Source organism: Arachis ipaensis, chromosome B01, assembly GCF_000816755.2.
Source record: "Arachis ipaensis cultivar K30076 chromosome B01, Araip1.1, whole genome shotgun sequence".
Lineage (NCBI taxonomy): Eukaryota > Viridiplantae > Streptophyta > Magnoliopsida > Fabales > Fabaceae > Arachis > Arachis ipaensis.
In genome coordinates this window covers 122054995-122079745 of record NC_029785.2, presented here as the reverse complement: position 1 = coordinate 122079745, position 24751 = coordinate 122054995, and the positions used below count along the sequence as shown (strand labels likewise).

Below are 24751 nucleotides of genomic sequence, written 5' to 3'. Positions count from 1 at the left end.
AGTTACTCTTGATGATGTGTCACATTTTAATTGGTCATTATCTTAACCACAGTTAGGTTATTTTGTAATTTATTATTTAAAATGGGTAATGGTATAATTTCTTAAAATATTAAAATCCCACTCCCATTAATTGAGCCACATTTCCACTTCTCCATTTTTTTTCATCACGTAGTTTCGATCCTTCGCCATCCTTTTCCCAGTATAGTCAGCGCCATAATTAATGGTTAGCTTGGTTATTAAATTTTTTTTATTAGAAAATATATGTTTATTTAATTACATGATGGAACATATATTCATATATAAAATCTAATATAATAAAATAAATCTATTCAGAGTATTTAAAAGTATAATTAAAATAAAAAACAAACAAATATAATAGTAAAATTTGTACTCTAAACAAGTAAATATATTTTTTATAATACATAAATTTTTTTAAAAAATGAATAAATTGTTAAAATTAATAATACAAGTTTAAAATGATAAAATCTATTTTTTTTTTAAAGTCAGATAATTCCATTTATGAGATGAAAGAAACATATAGGTATCCATATATAGGACAAATAAAAGAAATAGGAGACTCCAACGCTCTAGCTCTAGTGTGTTCTCATTTTAGTGTGTCAAATAATAATAGACCTATTGATTTTGCTAATTCAGAATTTCAGCTCTAGTGCATGTTGAGATTTCGAAGCAGGAGAATTTTAGGCAGAGTAAAGGAAACTATTTTTTTATTTTATTTTAAATATTAAGCTTCCTAAAAATTTATGTTGATTATTCTTTCTTGTCGTTTGGTTGAAAAATAAAACTGTTCCAAAAGACTGAGGCAACATTTTCAGATTGAGTAGACTCTGTATTTGGACTGAAATCTCTCTGTAGAATTTAAAATTGAACATTATTGTATAAATTTATGGTTTTAGTGTGTGCAGTGCTGATTTTGAGTATTAGTTTATTTTCATTCTATGTACTCTGTAGAAATAAATATATAAAGTATGTGTAGTACTGATTTTGAATATTAAGCTTCCTAAGAACTTTTCTTATAGGACAGCATGTGCATTAGTCATGTGAAGCTGAAATATTTGGTTATTCTGTTTTTCTAATTTTTTTTAGATAGGCTCTAAAGACAGTTCTCCACCTGATTTTCTTGTATAATGATATTATTATTACTTTTTGGGTAGATGAAAAGTTGGATACTTTGGATTGGAAAACAAGGCATAAACCCTAAACCCTAAACATTAAAGCATCAAAAGTTGCAAGAGAAGGATAATCCACCTAGACATTAAAGCATCAAATATTCTTTTGATAGAAGGTTTTGAACCTCAGGTTTTGTTTTCTGTTGCAATGGTTTTGAATTTTGATGGGTTAATTTATTCTTATGAGAAAAGAGAGAGTTTAACTGTTTAAGTGATTTTGAATTTGATTGTGACAGATATCTGATTTTGGATTAGTAAAATGGCTTCCATCTCAATGGAGTCATCATTCAATTGGCCCAATAGAAGGGACATTTGGGTAAGTTAGAGTTACTGCTCTTTTATTTTAGTCTTTTAAGAGCATGACGATGAATGAGATTGTTTTGCAGTCATTTGGCACCAGAATATTATCTACATGAAGTTGTGGATGAGAAGGCAGATGTATTTGCTTTTGGTGTGTTCTTGCTTGAACTCATTTCTGCAAGAAAATTGGTTGATGGATGGCTCTCACCAAAGCTTGCATAATTGGGTAATTAGTTCAATGTTACTCTCTTCTACATTATTGCTTATGGTTGTTCTTTTGCAACATTAATAGGAAATGTGTTAAGGGGTACTGCACTTGGAGAGTTGGAACCAAAGGGTACTTTAGGCTTCAAATGTGTTAACAGAAAGAAGAAGAGTGGAACCAACAGTAGCAGAATCATGTGTTGGAATCCAATGGAGGAGTTGTTGTTTCATATGTAGAGGAAGATAATAAAGGAGTTCTGTGGATGAAGCTTGTGGTGAAGAAGAGTGAGCTAAAGCAGTTAGTGGAATCCATTAATGCAGCACATCATAGAACAATGTCTTCTTCTTCTTTAAGTGATGAACAACGGTTGAATCATTTTGTACGGAAGAAGCATGCATCTTACAGCAGCAAGTAGTGGAGTGCTGCATTACAGAAAAAAGTTTTCTGCTTTTATCCTTTTAAGTACATGTATTTTGGTAAGAGTCTTTTATTTAATTAATTTGTCATATTTTGTTATGTAAATTAAAGAGTTATATAATAATATAATTTAACTTGATAATATATATTCAAGTAGAATAACTTGGAAGTTTTGTTTCTTTTATCGTATTTTTTATTTTATTGTATCAAATTTTAGTAAAATGCTTCAATTATTGTATCGATAGCTAATAAATAGTGGCAAAATGTACCTAATACTATCACAGGAAAAAACAACGGTTTTAAAGAAGAGCTCATGCCTCTAAATTGATGTCTTTAGTAATAGATGCCTTGGTAATAAAAGAAGTGACAATGCTTTTAAAGTAACGCTATAGTTCAATACAATGTACAACGTTGCCTAGGATTGTTATACCAATACAATAAGCAATGTTTTCCACTAATTGTACTCACAAATTTGTGGGTACAATTTTAGAATTTCAGGCAAATTCTTTTTATTATATTGTGAGCTATGTATACAGTAACTAATTCCTTGTAGATAGGTCTTTTTTTTTTTTTCATAAATATATGTTCCATCATGTAATTAAATAAAGATATATTTTTTTAATGAAAAATTTAATAATCAAACTAACCATTATATTAGTAAGGAGTGATCCATGGCAGAAAGATGGAATGAGTGAGAGGACACGAGATACAATGACGTCAGCGCGGGCTATATTGGAAAGGACGGCGAAGTTTTAGCCGGGAATTCAATGACGCCATTAAGGGATGATGAAAGAGATATTGCCTGAGAGGGCAGTAGATGGCAACGACGTCGGTGTGCTTCTTATTATGACTGCACTGTGACGGCGATGTTTGGAAGGAGTGACGGCGATGTTTGGAAGGACCGAAGCTACGTGATGAGGAAAGAATAGAGGAATGGAAATGTGTCAATTAACGGGAGTGTGATTTTGATATTTTAAGAAAGGATCCCGTTAGGGAGACAATGGACTATTTGTACAATGTGTACAATGGGTTATTGTTGTTGGGAGTTTGGAATAGAAAAGAGACATGATAATGGAAATAAAATTGAAAGCAATTAAATAAATAATAAATTTGAGAAGAAACAAATTAAATTAGAAGAGAAATCAAATTAAAGGAACATTGAACCTGGAATTGAGAAGAAGCAATCATAAAATTAATAGAAATCCTAAATCCTAAATCCTAAGAGAGAGGAGAGAGCCTCTCTCTCTAGAAACTACATCTAAAACCTAAAATTGTGAATATGAATGTTGTATCTATGAATGAATCGATTCCTCCACTTTATAACCTCTAATCTGTGTTTTCTGGGCCGAAAACTGGGTCAGAAACAGCCCAGAAATCGCCCCCAGCGATTTCTGATACGTTCAACACGCAGCAAAGTCACGCGTGAGCGTCAAGCGTGGATTGGATTTTTGCCAGGTCACGCGTGCGCGTCGCCTAGCTTTGGGGCAGCTATGGCAAATTATATATTTTTGTGAAGCCCCGGATGTTAGCTTTCCAACGCAACTGGAATTGCCTCATTTGGACCTCTGTAGCTCAAGTTATGGCCGTTTTAGTACCAAGAGGTCAGGCTGGACATCTTTAGCAGTTCCTTCAGTTTCTTGTATTCCTTCCACTTTTGTATGCTTCCTTTCCATCCTCTAAGCCATTCCTGCCCTATAATCCCTGAAATCACTTAACGCACATATCACGGCATCGAATGGTAATAAGAGAGGATTAATATTAGCAAATATAAGGCCAAAGAAGTATGTTTTCAATCATAGCACAAAATCAGGAAGAAAAACGTAAAACATGAGAATTGTATGAATAAGTGTGAGAATAATGGATAAAATCTACTAGATTAAGCATAGGATAAACCCTAAAAATGGGGTTTATCAACCTCCCCACACTTAAACATTAGCATGTCCTCATGCTAAGCTCAAGAGAAGCTATAAAAGTGAAGAGGAATGGTAGAATGTATGAAATGCAACCTATCTATGTGTGAATGCAGCTAAATGCAAAATGCTTTTACCTACTTGGTGAAAAGTAAATAAATCTTTCAAGAACAAATATGAACTAGATTTCACTAATTCAAATCATAAAAATGAAGTACAAATAGACTTGCAAGAAGAAGATAGCTCATGAAAGCCGGGAACAAGGAATCGAGCATCGAACCCTCACTGGAAGTGTATACACTCTAATCGCTCAGGTATTTAAGGTTTGACTCTCTCAATTCTCTACTAATCTTGCTTTCTAAGGTTTGCTCTTCTTCTACCAATCAACAAAAGCTTAATGTACAAATACACAAATCAAGAGGTCTTTTAAGGGTTGTAATGGGGTTAGGGTCAAGGTAGGATTGTATTTGGTCAAGTGGACTAAATCTGAATCCTTAATTAACTTAAACTTTCCACCTAACTTAGACAATCCATGTAATCATAATACAAAACCTAACTATCCATTAACCATGTTTTCCACATGTTCATGCATCCGAATTTGAGTACAACTCATATGCATTGCTTTCACCATTTACTTTGGGGCATTTTGTCCCCTTTTATTATTTGCTCTTTTTCTTTTCTTTTTCTCCTTTATTTTATATATATATTTAAATATTATTTTTTTTCATGATTTTTCTTTCTTTTGGTTTTCTCAAGGCATATGATTAAGGTATTGAATGCATGAACATATTCTCAACATTCTTTCACATTTTCAGAAAATTCTAACATACTCAATTCTCAAACCAAATGTTTCCAAACCCAATTTTTCCACACTTAAATCATAAGCACTCTCACTAATCTAAGCTAACCAAGGATTCAAATTAAAAACATTATTATTTTTCGCTTAGAGTTAATGATGTACTAAAGTAAAGAATAAAAGGGGTAAAATAGGCTCAAATTGGTTTGCAAGGGATAATAAAAGGGTAAGGCCATATGGATATGTAAGCTCAGTGAAACAAAGGCCTCGATCATATAAGTGTATGCATACATCAAACAATGGAAATATAGAATTAAGCAAGATAAAGATCACAATTTTAGAGAGAAAAACACACACCAAAAAATAAAATATTGGTTGATAAAATGCAACCAATTCAAATAAGCTCAAGAATCTCACAGGTTTTGTGTGTTCGAGCTCTAAACCATGTTCCAGTATAATATTCCTTCAAACAAGTTTATCAAAAATTTTAAATCAAATTAGTGAAATGTTATAAAAGGTTTATTGAAAAAGAAAATATTACTTTAACCAAGTGGTGGTAAGATATGCACAAAATCAAACAAATATGCAATCAAACATGCAAATACAATAATGAACAAACAAAGAAAATAAAATATTGGTGTTGAGAAGAAAATAACTAACCCATGAAGATCGGTATCGACCTCCCCACACTTAAAGATTGCACCGTCCTCGGTGCATGCTAAGATGTGCAAGTGGACGGGTTGCTCCAACTGACGCTTGTAGATGGAGGCGCCTTAGTTGGAGGTCTCTTGGTTCCTCTCCTTGCTGGTGTCTTGTCAGTGTCCTTCTCTTTTCCTTTCTTGGTACCCATGCCTAAGGAAGAAGAAAAAGGAAGAGTGTGAAATATAGATAACTAAGACTGGAAGGGAGAAAATTCTAATTGATAATGAATGCCAAAGAAAAGATAATGGTTTAAATACATGGTAGCTACAACATGTAATTAAGATATCAATTAAGAGCAAGAAGGCAATTTATAATAACTAGATGCAAGAGGATAAAAGCATGCAAGTACTAGGCATGAGAAGCAGAACTCAAGCATCAAGTAATAAGTGTGCCAAATTAAAGAGCATGTGTAATGATGACAATTGTGAATGATAATCCTAAATACATGTGGAGCACAAGTGTTGTGAAAAAGAGGCATGCAAGCGAAAGAGGAAAATAAAATAGGATTCAAAATGCCATAAAAGCTTTTTCACAAACACTGGGTGTGCAAGTTAAAATAGGAATGAAAATAATGTAATCCAAATGTATATGAGAACCAAATTAATATGTCAATTGTCAAATCACTCCATATAATATCCACAAGCTCAAGTATAATAAGGTACTACCCAAATAAGGCTCCAACACCAACATAAAAAAAAATGTATGAAGAAAAAAAGAAAAGTATGAAAAAGAAACCATAAGTAACTAAGCATGAAAGAGAAAAACTTTAGAAGAAAGAAAAGTAATTAAATGCAATAATTGAAAGAAGAATGAAGGAAGAAGGGAGAAAGGAGGGAGAGAGAACGAGAAAAGAATGGATAATAAAGAAGAAAGAAGAGAAAGAAAGAAGAAAGAAATAAGGATTAGAAAAGAAAAGATAAGAAAAGTGGCAGCGTAGGGATATGGTGGTGTTGCGCTAGTGACGCGCATGCGTACTCCACGCGTACGCTTGGGTCACAAAAATTGGAAGGTAACGCATGGGCGTCGGTCACGCATACGCGTGACCGTGTTTGTGCTACTCGCGCGAAGGCATCCTTGCGCACGCACAACTCTCTGTTTGTCTTGGGGTGTGTGCCAAAATAACATGTGATGCGTGCGCGTCACACGCGTGAGTGGTCAGAATTTGAAAATAGCGTGCACGCGTCAGGGACACGTACGCGTGGGTGAATTTGTGCCTTGGGCACAGTGCCCGCACCAGGCCAGCACAACTTTCGGCCTGACACCTCTTTACACCGATTTTTCTAGGTCACGCGTGCGCGTCATTGACGCGGACGCGTGAAGTGCCAAATGTTCAAAATGACGCGCACGCGTGAGGGACTCGTGCGCATGGTGATGCTTGTGCGATTGGCACACTTTTTGCATTGCTCCCACGCAACTCTCCGCCACTTTTTTTTATGTGTATGCAGATGCAAATGCAGAATGCAGGTGAATATGCAGAAATTATGAATGAACACTAGTAAAAATAAAATAAAATAAGATTAAGAATACTAAAAAAGGAACGATTATACCATGGTAGGTTGTCTCCCACCTAGCACTTTTAGTTAAAGTCCTTAAGTTGGACATTTGATTAGCTCCCTGTTATGATGGCTTGTGCTTGAACTCATCTAGGAATCCCCACCAATGTTTGCAATTCCAATATCCTCCGGGATCCCACACTAGTTGCATAAATCCTTCAAGCAAGTTAAAGCAAGTGACAAGGCCCCAAGAGTGTTGGTTGTTGGAATGAATTCCGGGGTCTCAAACCTTGCTTTTGCACCCGTCTTCTTGTTGACCATCTTTGTTCCAACTGGGTGGTAAGCAATCCAAATTCTCACTAGAGTGTCCAAACGACTTCCTAGACCCATTCAATCGAGCTCCACACCAATCTTTGCACTTCAACTTGGAGCGTGCAACCATATTGAACCTTGCAGGATAACTCTTACCACTAACCATCTCTCTCTTACTCTTATAGCCACAAAGAGCTCTAAGTTGCCCATTCGTCTCAAGTAAAGCATATTCAAGTGGGCTAATTAAGCTTAGAGATGAAAGATTTACCCACTTAAATGAAGGAATGGATGGTGATGGCCTTGGGGAAGAGGTCTCCAACAACTTTGGCAAGGTGATCTCCAGCTCTATTCCCTTGGGCTCTTCTTTGACAACTTCCACCTCTTTGCAAGCTTCTTCAATATCAACCTCTTCCTCTCGGTAGCTTTCTTCCAATTCGATTTCTTCTTCATTGTTCACCAAGGGCATGGGAGGTTGTGCTTCTTCTTCTTTAATCTCCATGTCAAGTCCAATGGGAGAGGATTCAAATGTAGATAAGAATTCATCAATGATTGAATCCATCTCTTGATCATCCCCTTCAAAGTCTTCAACCATGATATGCCTTGGAGGTTGTACACCCTCCTCAACATCAAATTCAAACTCCTTAGAAGGAGGCTCTATGACTGGGCTTTCCCAAGGACGTTCCGCAGCTCCTAAGTCTTCGACCACTTCTTCCTCTTTAACGATTACGGCTTCCTCCACTTGTTCCAATACAAAGTCATGCTCCTTACTGTCCACCTGAGCTTCTAGTGTCTCCTTCATGCTACGTTCTTCATTAGATTCTCCACATGAAGCCATGGGATTTCCTTGAGTGTCCGACTGTCGGAAAGCTAATTGATTTATCGCTTGCTCCAGTTGATGAAGGGTTGCATGAAATTGATCTACTGTTTCCTTGAGGTGAGCCTGTGATTCTTGGGTTGATGGATATGGACATGGTGCATATGGAAGTGGTGGTTCTTGGGAGTAATTGGATTGAAATTGGGATGGATAAAGGTGATGGTCATATGGAGGTGAATGGTTGTAAGTGGCTTGTGGGTATGGTGGTTCAAAGCTATGTTGAGGAGGTGGTTCATTGGCATATGATGGAGCTTGCTGGTAACTACAAGGGGTCCACCATATCTATCATCTTGGTACGCACCTCGGAATGGTTCTTGACCATAGTAATTTTGTGGAGGTTGGTTGTCACGAAAAGGTCCACCATAACTATTGTCTTGGCATGCATTGTAAGATGGTCGTTGTCCATGGTACCTTGGAAGGTGTTGTTGCCGAAAGGGTTGATCAGATCCTCGTGGCTCCTTCCATCTTTGATTGTTTTGACCTTGATGCATGTTTCTGTTATAGCTTCCATTCCTTACAACAACATTGGAACTAAACTTAAAGCCAGAGGGGTGAGAATTCATAGTAGCTAATAAAAATTAAAAACAAAAACTAATAAAAATTAATGAAAATAAACTCCTAAAACTAAAAATACTAACAAAGAAACAAAAAAGCAAAATTATTTACAATAACCAATAATAAGGCACACGTTTGTAATTCCCCGGTAACGGTGCCATTTTGACGAACGAATTTCTGCTAGTAAAGAATTTCACAAATAAATCCTCGTTGCAAGTATAGTTTCTAAACCAACAGAGAGTCCTTTCACACAAAAATTTGGTTGTCACAAGTAACAAACCCCTAATAAAATTGATAACCGAAGTATTTAGACCTCGGGTCGTCTCTCAAGGAATTGCAGGGAGGTATGATTTATTATTGGTTATGAATTTTCTGAGAATTTTTGGAATGAGGAATGGGAAAATAAATAATTGTAAATTAAAGCAATGAAAATTAACAAGAGGTTTTATGTAATTAAAATAAAAAGCCTTGACTGGAAGAATGATTAATTGGAAGTCCTATCTTTGTTGGAATTCTCTCAAGTGTAGTATAAAGAGGTTGTTGTTTTCACTTAGTTAACCCTTACTAAATAAAGGAAAGTCAAGTGATTGAGCTAACTCTTATTCGCAAATCCTAGTCCTCTCCCTTGGGAAGGTCTAGCATTAGTAAATAGAGGGTTAGCCAACAATTTCTAATTTAACTAATCACTTGAGCATTCCAACTCAAGTGTCTCCTCTTAATCAACCCCCTTGTCAAGTTGGGAGTCTACTCTGCCATCTTGCATACCATCTTCGTTGTTGGGAGTTTGGAATAGAAAAGAGACATGATAATAGAAATAAAATTGAAAGCAATTAAATAAATAATAAAATTGAGAAGAAACAAATTAAATTAGAAGAGAAATCAAATTAAAGAAACATTGAACCTAGAATTGAGAAGAAGTAATCCTAAAATTAAGAGAAATCCTAAATCCTAAATCCTAAGAGAGAGGAGAGAGCCTCTCTCTCTAGAAACTACATCTAAAACCTAAAATTGTGAATAAGAATGTTGTATCTATGAATGAATCGATTCTCTCACTTTATAGCCTCTAATCTGTATTTTCTGGGCCAAAACTGGGTTAGAAACAGCCCAAAAATTGCCCCATCGATTTCTGATACGTTCAGCACGCAGCAAAGTCACGTGTGAGCGTCAAGCATGGATTAAATTTTTGCCAGGTCACGCGTGCGCGTCGCCTAGCTTCGCGGCAGCTATGGCAAATTATATATTTTTGTGAAGCCCTGGATGTTAGCTTTCCAACACAACTGGAACCGCCTCATTTGGATCTCTGTAGCTCAAGTTATGGCCGTTTTAGTACCAAGAGGTCAGGCTGGACAGCTTTAGCAGTTCCTTCAGTTTCTTGTATTCCTTCCACTTTTGCATGCTTCCTTTCCATCCTCTAAGCCATTCCTGCCCTATAATCCCTGAAATCACTTAACGCACATATCACGGCATCGAATGGTAATAAGAGAGGATTAATATTAGCAAATATAAGGCCAAAGAAGTATGTTTTCAATCATAGCACAAAATCAGGAAGGAAAACGTAAAACATGCGAATTGTATGAATAAGTGTGAGAATAATGGATAAAATTCACTAGATTAAGCACAGGATAAACCCTAAAAATGGGGTTTATCAATACACCCGAAGCATTCAAAAGAAACACAGGCTTTGTTTTTTGAGAGCTTACGTAGTTGTAGTTTTTGCTTTTTTTTTCCTGCCTTTTTTTTCTTGAATAAAATATTAAAGGGCTTTTTTTTCTAAAAAAAAATATATACAGAATTAGAAGCAGAAGGTAATAAGAGATAAAAGCAACCGGTATCAGAAAGGAAAATTACATGCTCTCTACCAGTTTGTTTATGCTGCTTTGATCAGTGTGTCCTTGAGACAAATGATCATCACTTCCTAAGCTTATGTCCGATATTCTGAACATAGAATAGATATCATTAAGTAAAAATACCATACGGTTAAATCAGGATAACAAGATTTTATCAAATAAAGGTTCTTACGTCTCGGATGAGTCATAGTGACCTTCTGTCGATCGCAGGTCAGCTCCCTTCTCTCTGGAAACCAGAAACAATTATTAGCAACGGAAACACGTTAAAATTGGTAATATACACCCCAAACATAACAAACCCCTGTGTAGTAGATTTTTCATTGTTTTTCTTCTTTTTAGATTCCCTCAAGAATTCTTCTAATTCTTCAGTTCCAATTTCAGATCTGACAGTACATGCATAAAACAACATGTTAACAAATATAATTTGGATGATAAATGTTAATATAGCTTTACAAAGTATCCTACTCATGATAGGATTGAGTTTGTTCAGGAGATGAATCCTCAACAATGAGCTTGCTCTTTTTGGATTGTGTCCTGGGGAAAATAAAGTATGAATCAGAAAGACAAAATAAAATTGATCAGAAAACACTATCCAAAAGCAGTGCTTACTTTTTGACTCTAGTCTGAATGTTTTTCTTTGTTTTTTGTTTTTCTACTGGTGATGATTATTCGCTTCTGAAAGTTAATAACAAACGCTTCGTTAATACATGAAATTTTGAGAATAAATACAAAAGAAAACAATGATAATTTCAAAACATTACTCATCACTCGATTCAGTTTCTGAATCGGAATCCTCCTGATTCTTCTTCCTTTTTTTGGATTCCATTCTGGAAGGCAAACAATCATTATTAAAAAACACCCTAAAAGTGACAAAATACACCCTAAAAATGACAAAATATACCCAAATATGTTACTTACTTTTTGGCTATTTGGGTGGGTTGTTTCCTTTTTGGTTCCTCTGAGTCTTCTTCAGTCTCAGACTTAGAGGAAGAATAGACTTTAGCTTCAGATGTTTCACTCTCAAATGATGATGAACTTGCCTTACTTTCTTTTTGTTTTTTTCTTTCTTTTCTTTTTTCTTCATTTGTTTCAATTTCTCTTTTGTTTCGGCCATCTTTACAATTCCCTGAAACAGTAGAAATGTTAGTTAACAGCATGCAAGTAAATAAAATACACCCAAGGTTTTCTTTTCACTTACCATATGTTCATCCATTTCTGCTCTCATTCTTTCAACCAACTGCTCTCTATTCGAGTTGGCAATCCAGGGTTGTGGAGGTCTTTCCTCTCCTTTCTTGTCTTTGTTTTTTGATAGATGGAAGTAGACTATCATCAAGGCAAACAGGTAGCCGTCAATTGACTTTTTCTTTTTCAGATTGTAATTTGTTATGCCCTTGATGATGAAATTCAGAACATAGGCTCCCCAGTTGCCCTCCTTTATTATGTTCATCTTAAAATTGGTGCTAGGTGCACAGTGGAGATTTTGTTATTGTGGTTGGTAACAGGAACGCCATCTGTATATAGAGGATGAAAATCCTCTTGAACATGAGGCGATCCTGTTCATTTCCAACATCAATAGCCATCATCTCATCCGTCATATTTTTTAGAGTCTCCCCCTGGAATCTTCTAAAAATCTATTTGTTTTCTTCAGAAAGCTCCTTATAACTGACTTTCTGAGGAAATAGATCTCCTACAAAAAGGAAAATAACATACTATAAAAATCACTTGAAATACACCCAAACATTACTCATATACACCCGAATATGACTCATATACACCTATGTGTGTTTCTTGATTATAAGATAGCAAAATAAGATATTACGAAGAATGGAAGTATAGAGGTTTTCTGTAATGAGTTACCTGATGCATTGAGGCCAAGCGCAACCCCTATTGTACTGGGTTTAACTCGAAACGAACCATAGCCAGTTTCGAGTGTGTTTTTTCCTAATTTAAAGGAGTTAGCCAACTCCTTTAATAATTTGTGATGCACCCTTAGCGGCGGGATGTGCATCAGTCCACCAAAACTCAAATCCCAAACAATTGCTTTCTTTTCCTCGCTCATATTTCCAAATTTTTCACTCAACAAATGGGTTGAACACTTCAAGTCTTTGGTTTGCTGTAAACAAAGCAAAATTAGAGTCGTTAGAATAAGATATATTTGTATTATGAAAAATTGATTTGATCTAAGGCATATATTTGTGCTTACATTTTTTCCACCTTGATTTTTGCTTGCCATTTTTACTGCAATGAAAAAGAGATGCTGTCAATATATAAAAAATATACCCATATATCAGTCAGATACACCCATAGATCAGCCACATACACCCAAACCCAGTCCCATAAGCATTTAATTAAATCAGTTCAAAATCATGTTCAATTCACTCAAACGTGCATAAAATGACACTACAAGGTCAAGCACAATTAGAACAGTACCAGTTAGACTTCAAAACTCCTAATATATATATGAGACCCATACACCTCTACATTTTTTTTTATTATGACATTATATGAGTTCAGAAATATATTTAAGTTCAAAATGCCACTAGAAGCAACAGTTGCATGCCAAGTCCAAGATATACACCCAACGATCGGCCATATACACTCAACAAATTACGCCATATAAACCCAACAAATATATAAAAAATACACCCATATATCAGTCAGATACACCCATAGATCATCCACATACACCCAAACCCAGTCCCATAAGCATTTAATTAAATCAGTTCAAAATCATGTTCAATTCACTCAAACATGCATAAAATGACACTACAAGGTCTAGCACAATTAGAACNATATATATATATGAGACCCATACACCTCTACATTTTTTTGATTATATGACATTATATGAGTTCAGAAATATATTTAAGTTCAAAATACCACTAGAAGCAACAGTTGCATGCCAAGTCCAAGATATACACCCAACAATCGGCCATATACACCCAACAAATTACGCCATATACACCCAAAAATCAGTTAGAAGAGGAAGAGTCTTTCATGTAAATGAAACATGCATAAACCTACTTAAAAAACATGTAAACATGTACAAAATATGTACCAAAACACACGTTAAATCATTCACTAGAAGTATCTAAGATAGCATAAACGAAGAACAGTTTCATCAGAACTGGAATATGAGATCTAAAACAAGAAGAACAGTAAAACCTAGAAGAATGTAGAAGAAACCGAGCGAGAAATACTGACGATATAGTGCTTCAAATTCGAAATCAGAAACAGAAATGTGAAAAAACTTGAAGAACAGTAAAACAGTACGTTACCTTGAATAATGTTTCTTCCTTTTTTCTGCTGATTTTATTTTGGAGATTTGTATCTTTTGTTCTTGATTTCTTCTACTCTTCGCAAGGAATTGGAACGTTTCTTCGAATGTGGTTTGAAAGACGGTTTGCGTTTTGTTTGAGGAAGAAGAGGAAGAGTGTGCCATTATTGCGTGTTTTGAAAAGTGCAAGTGTTTGTGTGTGGCGCGTGTGTTTGACGCTCTATTCTAAGGATTGTGTGCGCGTGTTTTTGTTTTCGGTTGGGCCAACTTGTATAGCTTGTAAGCCAAAAAGGTTTGTATGTGTAGCAGGTCCCGCATCTAAATATATATACTTGTGTAGTTGGGTTGATAAATAAACAAGTTATCCTAATTCTTCTGCTAATTTTACTGAACTTAATTTTGAGCAAGTGCAACTTTCGTACTATATCAACTAAAAATATTATGCAATTTACTTCAATAATTTTTTTCTATGTTTATTTATTATGATAAAAATTGATACGTCAAATTAACAAAAAGTAATATAATGTGTGCAGTCACGAAAAGAAACAATTTAAAAAAAATTAATTAGCAAAAGTTTATGTATGCCTAGCATAAAACTCTCTTGCAGACTTGCAGCAGGTGCAAAAATTTCATTGATAACTAGGTTGGGACTACCGTACACAGCACTACTAATATAATGTCTATGACCCAAGCTGAATTCTATGCTTATGCGTTGATCATCAATCTCCACTCTATATCAAGATAGAAAACAGAGGATTAGTGGTTGATTTTTGTCGTGAAATCACCTCTCTATAAAACTTAAGTTGATAGAAAGAGATATGTGAATTGTTATATCTCTAATATATTTTCTCATTTAAATTTTTTTTTTAAGTTTGTATAAATTTTTGCATAGGCCTATAATTTTTCTTTTTATTTGTCTTATGTTAAATTTTTTTAGTCAACAATAATCGAACTTTAAACTCATAGAAGTTGTGGTATGATATTAGAATTTAAATTGGGTATGCCTAATTCAATCCTAAAAACTTGTTCATAGGATAAGAAACGCCTTACACTTAAAAATTTTTCAGAGATCTTATCCTTGAGAGATTTGAGACTTGTAGTACACATCATTTATGCTCATAAATGATCATTTAGAACGTGAACACTTGTCCCAACAGCACTGGATTGGACGAGCTCTGATATCATGTCATGAAACTACTTCTCTCAAAATTTAAGCTGACATAAGAAAGCACATGAATGATTATATCTCTAAAATCTCTTCCTTTAGAATGATTCTTGGTCACCGAGCAGAAACTTTTTAGTCGAAAATTATTATCTCTTTTGGTCTCACTTTTGTCCCAAAGGAAGTTGTGGGATCCCTTCAGTACTTGACTATCTCTAGACCTGACTTTGCCTTTTTTGTTAACAAGGTTTTTCAGTTTATGCATTCACCAACAATTGAACATTGAAAAGCGGTGAAAAGGATACTACGATACGTGGCAGGTATAGTGTCAGCAGGTATTAGATTTCAAAAATGTACTAACTTGAGATTGCTTGCCTTTACAGATTCGGATTGGGCAGGGGACTTGGAAGACAGAAAACCGGTCACTGGTTACTATGTATACTTAGGAAGCAATTTTGTATCATGGAAAAGTAATAAACAAGCCAAGATTAGCCACAGCAGCACTGAGGCAGAATACATGAGCATGGCAGCAACTCAGTCAGAATTAGTGTCCATTCAACAACTTCTAAAAGAACTTAAAGTCCAATCCAGTGTTTCATACAAGGTACAAACATATGAAAATTGACCTTCATTGCCTTAGAAAAATGGTGAATCAAAAAGAGCTTTATATTCTTCATATACTCTCCATAGCTCAGATTGGAGATATCTTCACTAACCACTTTCAGCTCCTATGTTTCACAAGTTTAGAGACAAACATCGAGTAGTTTTTCAACCCACTGCTAAGTTTGAGAGAGCTATGAGTGAGTAAGTACAAAATGGTAGTTATAAACCTAAATTAACTTTTTGATTCTGTTAATTTGTTTTGGTGTTCTGGCATTTTCTGTTTTTCTATTGCTATGTCCAGCTCTTGTGAACTCTATATATAGAGTAATATCCTTGCTTCAATGTACACAATATTCTTCTATCTCAATGAATAAACTTCAGTTCAATTCTATTGTATTTCAGTTTCTATTCTCATAGTCTAAACTTACCTTTATGCATTCAATTTTCAATTCATGTTCCATTGTTATCAATTGTAACATTTTATTAGTTAAAAATTAAGAAAAGTCACTTATGAACATATCCAAATTGGTATATATATTTGTTGAAAATTTATTTATTACTTTAAAATTTTGGTGTATTTTGTAAATATTTAAGAATATTTAATATTACATGTTTCAATGAATAAACTTCAGTTCAATTCTATTGTATTTCAGTTTCTATTCTCATAGTCTAAACTTACCTTTATGCATTCAATTTTCAATTCATGTTCCATTGTTATCAATTGTAACATTTTATTAGTTAAAAATTAAGAAAAGTCACTTATGAACATATCCAAATTGGTATATATATTTGTTGAAAATTTATTTATTACTTTAAAATTTTGGTGTATTTTGTAAATATTTAAGAATATTTAATATTACATGTAAAACAGTACGTTACCTTGAATAATGTTTCTTCCTTTTTTCTGCTGATTTTATTTTGGAGATTTGTATCTTTTGTTCTTGATTTCTTCTACTCTTCGCAAGGAATTGGAACGTTTCTTCGAATGTGGTTTGAAAGACGGTTTGCGTTTTGTTTGAGGAAGAAGAGGAAGAGTGTGCCATTATTGCGTGTTTTGAAAAGTGCAAGTGTTTGTGTGTGGCGCGTGTGTTTGACGCTCTATTCTAAGGATTGTGTGCGCGTGTTTTTGTTTTCGGTTGGGCCAACTTGTATAGCTTGTAAGCCAAAAAGGTTTGTATGTGTAGCAGGTCCCGCATCTAAATATATATACTTGTGTAGTTGGGTTGATAAATAAACAAGTTATCCTAATTCTTCTGCTAATTTTACTGAACTTAATTTTGAGCAAGTGCAACTTTCGTACTATATCAACTAAAAATATTATGCAATTTACTTCAATAATTTTTTTCTATGTTTATTTATTATGATAAAAATTGATACGTCAAATTAACAAAAAGTAATATAATGTGTGCAGTCACGAAAAGAAACAATTTAAAAAAAATTAATTAGCAAAAGTTTATGTATGCCTAGCATAAAACTCTCTTGCAGACTTGCAGCAGGTGCAAAAATTTCATTGATAACTAGGTTGGGACTACCGTACACAGCACTACTAATATAATGTCTATGACCCAAGCTGAATTCTATGCTTATGCGTTGATCATCAATCTCCACTCTATATCAAGATAGAAAACAGAGGATTAGTGGTTGATTTTTGTCGTGAAATCACCTCTCTATAAAACTTAAGTTGATAGAAAGAGATATGTGAATTGTTATATCTCTAATATATTTTCTCATTTAAATTTTTTTTTTAAGTTTGTATAAATTTTTGCATAGGCCTATAATTTTTCTTTTTATTTGTCTTATGTTAAATTTTTTTAGTCAACAATAATCGAACTTTAAACTCATAGAAGTTGTGGTATGATATTAGAATTTAAATTGGGTATGCCTAATTCAATCCTAAAAACTTGTTCATAGGATAAGAAACGCCTTACACTTAAAAATTTTTCAGAGATCTTATCCTTGAGAGATTTGAGACTTGTAGTACACATCATTTATGCTCATAAATGATCATTTAGAACGTGAACACTTGTCCCAACAGCACTGGATTGGACGAGCTCTGATATCATGTCATGAAACTACTTCTCTCAAAATTTAAGCTGACATAAGAAAGCACATGAATGATTATATCTCTAAAATCTCTTCCTTTAGAATGATTCTTGGTCACCGAGCAGAAACTTTTTAGTCGAAAATTATTATCTCTTTTGGTCTCACTTTTGTCCCAAAGGAAGTTGTGGGATCCCTTCAGTACTTGACTATCTCTAGACCTGACTTTGCCTTTTTTGTTAACAAGGTTTTTCAGTTTATGCATTCACCAACAATTGAACATTGAAAAGCGGTGAAAAGGATACTACGATACGTGGCAGGTATAGTGTCAGCAGGTATTAGATTTCAAAAATGTACTAACTTGAGATTGCTTGCCTTTACAGATTCGGATTGGGCAGGGGACTTGGAAGACAGAAAACCGGTCACTGGTTACTATGTATACTTAGGAAGCAATTTTGTATCATGGAAAAGTAATAAACAAGCCAAGATTAGCCACAGCAGCACTGAGGCAGAATACATGAGCATGGCAGCAACTCAGTCAGAATTAGTGTCCATTCAACAACTTCTAAAAGAACTTAAAGTCCAATCCAGTGTTTCATACAAGGTACAAACATATGAAAATTGACCTTCATTGCCTTAGAAAAATGGTGAATCAAAAAGAGCTTTATATTCTTCATATACTCTCCATAGCTCAGATTGGAGATATCTTCACTAACCACTTTCAGCTCCTATGTTTCACAAGTTTAGAGACAAACATCGAGTAGTTTTTCAACCCACTGCTAAGTTTGAGAGAGCTATGAGTGAGTAAGTACAAAATGGTAGTTATAAACCTAAATTAACTTTTTGATTCTGTTAATTTGTTTTGGTGTTCTGGCATTTTCTGTTTTTCTATTGCTATGTCCAGCTCTTGTGAACTCTATATATAGAGTAATATCCTTGCTTCAATGTACACAATATTCTTCTATCTCAATGAATAAACTTCAGTTCAATTCTATTGTATTTCAGTTTCTATTCTCATAGTCTAAACTTACCTTTATGCATTCAATTTTCAATTCATGTTCCATTGTTATCAATTGTAACATTTTATTAGTTAAAAATTAAGAAAAGTCACTTATGAACATATCCAAATTGGTATATATATTTGTTGAAAATTTATTTATTACTTTAAAATTTTGGTGTATTTTGTAAATATTTAAGAATATTTAATATTACATGTAATAATTAATTTCTCATGGATCATTAATGATCTAATTGCAATTTATGTTAAAATATATTTAGTTGCAGATATACTTAAATTCTAAAGTAATAAATTAAAAAAAATCATATTTAAGTTAAAGATATACTAAAATTCTAAAGTAAAAAATTAAAGAAAATAATTATGTGGCCAGTTATCTCCTCTTGTAGTGTCACATTGAAATTTTGGTATATTTAATTTTTTTTAATAATAGTTAGTGATAGAATATAATTAAATTGGGTTGATCTAGTGGTAGGTTTATTAGTCCGCTTAAGTAAGTGTCAACGGATTCAAAACTTGTTTTGTACATATAGCAATTCATTGGCCAACAACAAATCCTTAAATAAAATTCTGATCCGCAATGGATTAATCTTTGAATTGTTAGGTTGAAGGATACCGCTAAAACCAAAGAAAAAGTTAATGATAGAATATATTGATTAATGAGAGAAAAACGACTGACCACTAATCCCTCACTGCCAGGTATTTATATTTCAATTACTATTTTTAATTGAGTTTCCATTTTTTGAATTTTATTTTTATAAATAACTAGTATATGTTCCCGTGTCCTGCACGGGATAATACATAAAATTATATAATTTTTTTATTAAAATTTAAATGAAAAATATCTATAGTAATTATTATTATAAATATTTTACAACTTAAAAATATTAAAAATATTAATATTTATTTTAATCAATTTGAATTGGTTGAATGGTCATCTCAGTTGTTCGTTTAAGCAAGTATTTGGAGTTTGAATCTCGTCTTGTGTGTATAACAATCCATTAGTTAGCGACAGACCCTTAATAAATAGAGTATCAATATGTGGTGGATTAGTCATCGACTTGTCGAGTTAGGAAATCCGTAGAAAAAAATTGTATTTGTCTTTAAAATAGATTAATTTTTCATTAATACCAATACTCATGGACTTTTGTCTTTGTTGAAATTTACTTGGGACAATTTTATTTGCTGGTATCATATTCATTCTTGAAGTCAAAACAATATGATCAACCTTGTTACTTGTTAAAACTTCACATTTTATAAAATGATTTCTAAATTTTCAAATTCATAAACTTATGTCATTACAAAAGTTATTAGATCGATTAATATTTCTTGGTAACATAGTGTACCGAAACACCATCGTTGAGTATTAGTTAGTGTGAAGAGAAACCAATAACAACTTTTGTTATTCAATATATAATTTATTCTATTAAAAAATAAATTAATATTTTCTAAACTTGTAAATATATTTTCTTCTAATTTCTTACATTATTTTAATATTTTATTTGATAATATTTACCATTAAAAAATAGCAAATGACCATACTATTTTACAATATATATGATGTACAAAATAATTTCTTATCTTAAAATTAATTCTGTTTAGTGAGATAGAATTTAAAGGCTCAAGAATTTCAATATGGGAAGGAAAGTGGTGATTTGGCCAGAAATGGGGGAACATTATGTTTTACCCAATGGTGGACGTCTCGGGTGCATGGTCAACACGCAGGGGGCGTGTTGACTACTACACGTGGGGGCGTGATGATGATGTTGCATAGCTTGAGTGGTACACGAGGCCATCACGTGGGGGCGTACTGACGTAGCATGTGGGGGCGTGATGATGACGTGACGGAGCTTGAGTGGAACATGGGGCATCACGTGGGGGCGTGCTGACGTAGCACGTGGGGTCGTGATGACATGGCAGCAGCACGTGGGGGCGTGATGAGTTAGCACGCAGGGGCGTCCTGACACGTGGCAATACGTGATTGGCCTAAGGCAATCAAAACATGGGGGGCGTGGTGAATGCTACTCACTATATAAGGCAGTGTTTGAGTCTATTTTCATTCTGAGAAAGTGTGTGAGTGTTCTTTGAGTGTGTTTCTGGTGTAATGGAGGGTACCGCAAACTTGGTAGTGTATCGCAACGGTGAGATAATACGTAATACTCATGAGGGAGTGAGGTTTGTGTGCCAGAATCCATTTTCCTTTGTGGTTCCATGCACCATGACGTTTATGGAACTTCAGAACGGTCTCTGTCAAAGCATGGAGAATGGTACGTTAATGAGAGTGAGCAGAATTCTGTACCGGAATCCAGTTGTAGTTTTTGGTGGTCTAATACAGTTTGATACCATGCCAATCACTGACGAAGTGACTATGCATAATATGTTTCAAATTCACCGGCAGACTCAGATGCGACAGCCACAGATTGAGCTGTATGTTGAGTTTGAAATCGTAGAGGTGGAGGATGATAGAGCTGCAATGTACGAGGGAATGAATAGTGACAGCGAAGAGGACTTCGAAGCCACTTATGAAGCCGGTGACGAAGACGAGGATGGTGATGTGAGAGTTGAGACAGCAGCGGATAATGTAGTGGTTCACCCCTCGATCAGTCAACCGATGAACGTGCCACCTTTTATGCGTGAGTTGGATCTCGATGCCATGCATGCACTGGAGTTTCCGGAATATTCAAACATAGGTACGTGATGACCGAATAACATGTTTTCTTTAATCTATACTTTGGATTGATTAATAAACGATGATGAGCACTTTCTGTAGGTGTTGCTGATCCCGAGGACGGAGAGTTCCGGATTGGAATGGAATACAGTTCTAAAAAGTCGGTCGTGGCAGCAATTAGAAGTTACACTATCGCTAGAGGAGTTGACTACGACGTGTATGAGTCTGAGCCACAGATGTTCTATGCAAAATGCAAGATATATGGGCGTGGGTGCGACTGGCTTATCCGAGCCAGCTTGATACGGAAAAAAGGTTGTTGGGAGATACGCAGATACAACGGTAGGCACACGTGCACAATGGGAGTGATTTCACAGGATCATTCTAAGTTGGACTCGGATACAGTTGCTGAGGCTATAAGGCCATTGGTCGAGACTGACCCGTCCATCAAGGTGAAATCTATAATAGCCGAAGTCCAGTCAAGGTTCAACTATACCATCAGTTACCGAAAGGCTTGGTTGGCAAAGCAGAAGTCCATAGTGAAAGTTTTCGGTGATTGGGAGGAGAGTTTCCAAGCCTTGCCGTAGTGGCTCTCGGTTATGGTTCAGAAGATGCTTGGGTCAGTTGTCCAGATAGAAACACACCCACTATACAATGGGAATGAAGAGGCGCAAGGGGTAAAAATACTTCATCGCGTATTTTGGAGTTTCAATCCATGCATTAGGGAATTTAGGCATTGCAAGCCCCTAGTTCAGGTTGACGGAACACATCTATATGGAAAGTACAAATGTATACTTCTGGTCGCTGTTGCACAGGATGGGAACCAGAACATTGTGCCTATCGCTTTTGCCTTGGTGGAAGGGGAGACAGTTGATACGTGGCACTTCTTTCTCAGGAATCTGTGAATGCATGTTGTCAGAAAAGATGGTGTGGGTATGATCTCATACCGGCATGAGTCAATTCGGGCAGCAGTAAATCGTTCCGGAGGTAACTGGCAACCTCCAAGAGCATGGTGGATGTTTTGTATAAGGCACATCGGCAGCAACTTCCTACGAGCATTCAAAGTCCCTCACTTGCAAAAGCTTGTGGTCAACATTGGGTATTCAAGAACGGTGGAGGAGTATAACATCAACTATAAGAGGTTGGAAGAGCGAGGTGAGGCATATGCCAGGTGGTGCGATGCCATTGGACTTAGACATTGGGTATTGGCATTCGACGAGGGACATCGATGGGGCCATATGACGATGAACCTTGTCGAGTGCATTAACTCACTGTTGAAGGGTGCCCGTAATCTACCTGTGTTGGCACTAGTCCGAGCAACATATTATCGGTTAAATGAACTTTTTACGCGAAAGAGTGCTGAGACTCACGAACGCAAATGTGCTGGATTTACTTATTCCGTATTCGCATAACAGTGGATAGAAGCAAGTATGCAACAGGCTGGGAATACAGTTGTGCACCGTTTTGACAGACAGAATGAAGTATTTGAGGTGCGCGAACCATGGCTCATACCGACTGATGCCACATGTGGATCAGCTGAGACTAACGGTGAATGCATAGCACTAAAATCTGACCAACCACCCAAACTAGCGTTGGCCCAATCATGACCACCGACGGAGAAGTCAAACCAATCATGACCGGCTGGAATCGTCAGTATCGACTGACGCAACTAGCTGGACTGGCCCGGGTGCCTATGCTGAGAGTGCTGGGAATGGTGGCTGTGCTGAGAGTGCTGGGAATGGTGGCTGTGCTGAGAGTGGTCACTATGCTGAGCGGCTGAGAATGGTGGTTGGACGCACTGTGATGACTGTGATGGGCTACCATGGCTCTGGTCTTGTGGCTGTGGTACATAATAAGGAACCGGCTCAAACACTGCATGTTGAGGTGGGACCTGAGGTGCAGGTGGCTGAGGTGCAGGGGGTTGAGGTGCTGCTGGGCCCTGAGGAACATACGCCAACAATCCCAGCATATGTCCGAATGAGCGCACGTACCAATCCCAATACTCCGAGGTCGGTATGAAGTCCCAGGTCGGAAGGGGGTGCAGATCCCGCAGTCGAGTGTTTCGCCTGTTGCCCCACTCCGCTATCCATTCTCCATGCAAAACTGTCCAGTCATAAAGCTGCACTCCACGAAGAGCCATGCAATGTTGGTCCAGTGGAATGTCCCTTGGTATTCGCGGGGGAGGCTGTGCGAACCCAAACTGACGCATCACTCGGTCCGCAGGGTGCCATTCGATACACTCAAACGACAACAACGGAGCAACGATATCACACACATCAAGATGTCCATGTAACTCGGCGGGTATGATAATTCCTTCGTACGGCTACCACTCAAACTGCCACATATAATTCGTATGTTATAACCCTAACATTAGTGTCTGGAACTAGGTTTCATTATAACCATAAATATTTACCTCCTACATGTAGTCTATATCATGCCTAAATGTCACAACGGTCTTCTCTAACCACGCTGTGCTCCATTCCGAATGACTCCACTTGAAACATGATACAGTGAAAAAATTTACATAAGTAACCGTAATTGAAACATGCATAGTGAATATAATCTCCGACAAGAACCATAAATATTTACCTCATGGCAACTGGTATCTCAGCAGGTGGAAGGATATGTCTCTATACGGGCGCAATACACGGCATTCGCTCCCATGCCCAAACAAACAACAGATTGAGAGGGCCATCCATCTCCTTCGTATCATATCATGATGCACGGCATAGCGCTCTGTAAAGATGTGCGAGACATGCTGAACCCCAACTATAAGTATGGATCCGCTCGAAATCGCGAAGCAACGGTAGATACTTCGCATGGGCGTATGCGGTCGACTTATCTGTGAATAGGGTCAACCCTAACATACACAAAATCTGACATCTCACGTATCTCCTTATGGACTCTTCAGTGTCCAACGGCTCCGCATCTCTGATACGTCGAACCCAACCAAGCTTTATATAGGATTTCGAATTACGACTGAGTACTGGTTCATGTCCGAATATTGCCATGCTCTGACTCTGAACGAAATCACTACTACTGTCAGTCCATCCACTCACAGGCTCTTCATCAATGGGTAAGCCAAATATATGTGCAACATCTTCCAATGTCACTGTAACCTCACCCACCGGCAACACAAAAGTGTGAGTCTCCGGCCTCCACCTTTCAACCAGAGCAACTAACAATGGGTGAAATCCTCTTATCATCCCAATCCTAGATACGTGGTAGAATCACGTGGCGCGTAAGTAGTTTTTGACCCTCGGGTTCCAACTCTGTGGCGGATCCAGTTTACGCACCAACAAATTTCTCTTAGGCTGCATCAACAAAAATATATTTGTTATACTAGTTATAAATATTCATTTATTAATAAACAAATCTTAGCATATCTATT

At 36.0% G+C, this 24751-nt stretch overlaps 4 long non-coding RNA genes across 4 annotated transcripts in view; 1 reads left to right on the top strand and 3 right to left on the bottom strand.

Moving 5' to 3' along the window:
• Positions 5485–24751, bottom strand: part of LOC110262529 — a 28824-nt gene continuing 9557 nt past the window's right edge. The window contains exons 2-4 of the long non-coding RNA XR_002347174.1: positions 22122–22130; positions 20938–20940; positions 5485–5495 (exon numbers count right to left, since the gene is read on the bottom strand). This is a non-coding gene — a long non-coding RNA (uncharacterized LOC110262529). The remainder of the gene's footprint in view (positions 5496–20937; positions 20941–22121; positions 22131–24751) is intronic.
• On the bottom strand, positions 10784–11109 carry LOC110262528. The gene is made up of 3 exons (XR_002347173.1): positions 11064–11109; positions 10898–10981; positions 10784–10824 (listed from the first exon to the last, which is right to left on the bottom strand). It is a non-coding gene; the product is annotated as an uncharacterized LOC110262528 (long non-coding RNA).
• On the bottom strand, positions 11648–11930 carry LOC110262527. Its single transcript, XR_002347171.1, has 2 exons — positions 11797–11930; positions 11648–11724 (listed from the first exon to the last, which is right to left on the bottom strand). It is a non-coding gene; the product is annotated as an uncharacterized LOC110262527 (long non-coding RNA).
• On the top strand, positions 14232–15625 carry LOC110262530. The gene is made up of 2 exons (XR_002347183.1): positions 14232–15284; positions 15421–15625. It is a non-coding gene; the product is annotated as an uncharacterized LOC110262530 (long non-coding RNA).